Source organism: Carlito syrichta, unplaced genomic scaffold (assembly GCF_000164805.1).
Source record: "Carlito syrichta isolate Samal-C Ts95f unplaced genomic scaffold, Tarsius_syrichta-2.0.1 Scaffold303172, whole genome shotgun sequence".
NCBI lineage: Eukaryota > Metazoa > Chordata > Mammalia > Primates > Tarsiidae > Carlito > Carlito syrichta.
The window spans coordinates 326,113-328,218 of NW_007247268.1; positions in this window are offsets into that span (position 1 = coordinate 326,113).

The window sequence follows — 2,106 nt, forward strand, 5'->3', positions numbered from 1 at the left end:
ACACTCATTTACTTTGTCTTCCTAAGTACAACAGGGTAGTTGATTTGGTAAACTACCTGGGTCTTAGCAGAGCACAAGCCAAGGTAAGGTAGTGATGGGTATCCTGCCCACTTCCTATGATATAGACAGAAGGGAGGAATAAAGAACCAATTGGCAAGAGTCAGGATTGTTCTGATAGGCACAAGAAGGAGGAATAATGGGGACACACATCCAAGGGTGACAGAGCTCTAGCCTCAGATTCAAGGAGCTGCAATAAGCAACTGAGTTAGGATAGGATGTCATTATAATAAATGAAATAAGCCAGGCACAGACAAACAAAAAAATTGAATATTACGTCTCACTTATATGTGAGACCGAACAAAGTTGATCTCATGGAGACAGGGATTAGACTTGTAGATATCAGAGACTGAGAAGTACGTGTGGGTGACAGGAATACAAAGAGAGTGGCTGCATGAAAAACATGCATTTAGATAAAAACAATAGGTTCCAATGATATACAGCAAAGCAGAGAAACCATAGTTAACAACATTGTATTATATATTGCAAGAAGAGAGGGCTTGAAATGTTCCTAACACATCAAAATAATAAATGCTCCAGGTGATGGTTCCCTAATACCCTGACCTGATCATTACACTCCACCATGTAACCAAAAATCATAGGTGCACCAGAAATATGTGTACAAAATATTGTAAATTAATAAAAAATTAAAATAATTGTTTAAAAAAAAAGACCTGGAAGCGAAAATATAGGAATTCATATGGAAACATAAATGCCACAAATCACGAAAACAGTTCTCAGCAAAAAAAAAAAAAAAAAAAAAAAGCAGCAGGTATCACAATCCCAGACTTTAAACTCTATTATAAAGCTACAATAATCAAGACAGCCTGGTATTGGTACAAGAACAGGCATGTAGACCAATAGAATAGGATAGAGATTCGAGAAGCAAAACTTCAATTTCTCAACCAACTCATCTTCAACAAAGCCTCCACCACCAATGACTGGAGAGAGAAAAACCAGTTCAGTAAATGGTACTGGGAAAACTGGGTGACCATCATGCAGAAGATTAAAACAAGATCCCTACCTATCCCCATACACAAAAATCAACTCTAAAGGGATCAAAGATCTAAATGTAAAACCTCAAACTATAAGAACCTTAGAAAATGCAGGAGATACCCTTATAAAAATTGGAACTGGCAATCCATTCCTGATCAAAACCCCAAGGGCCCATGCCATAAGAGATAAGATAGACAAGTGGGACCTCCTCAAACTGACAATCTTCTGCAAAGCCAAGGAAACCATCACGAGAGCAAAGAGACAGCCCACAGACTGGGAAAAAAATGCCAACTCTAAAGCTTACAAAGGCCTAATATCTAGGATCTACAAGGAACTCAAACATGCTGAAAAGAAAAAAATAAACAATCCCATTACAAAATGGGCAAACGGTATGAATAGACATTTCTCAAAAGAAAACATACAAGCAGTCAACAGATACATGAAAAAAATGCTCAATCTCACTAGTCATCAAGTAAATGCAAATTAAAACTACACTGAGATACCACTTAACTCCAGTCAGTATGACTATCATCAATAACTCAAAAAGCAACAGATGCTGGAGAGGATGCAGCGAAAAGGGAACACTTCTACACTGTTAGTGAGAGTGTAAACTAGTACAACCTTTGTGGAAAACAGTATGAGGATTCCTAAAAGATCTAAAAATTGACCTTCCATATGACCCCACAATTCCCCTACTGGGAATATACCCAGAAGCACTCAAATCACTCTATAAAAAAGACACCTGCACATGAATGTTTATTGCAACATTGTTCACAGTAGCAAGAACATGGAACCAACAGTGCTGTCCATAAAAAGAGGACTGGGGCCGGGCTCGGTGGCTCAGCTTGTAATCCCAGCACTTTGGGAGGCCGAGGTGAGTGGATTGCCTGAGTCCAGGTTCGAGACCTCCCTGGGCAACTTGGTGAGACCTCATCTCCACTAAAAATCAAAAATAGCTGGGCATGGTAGCACGCACCTGTAGTTCCAGCTACTTGGAAGGCTGAGGCGGAAGGATCGCCTGAGCTCAGCAGGTCGAGGCTGCGGTGGCCGGGA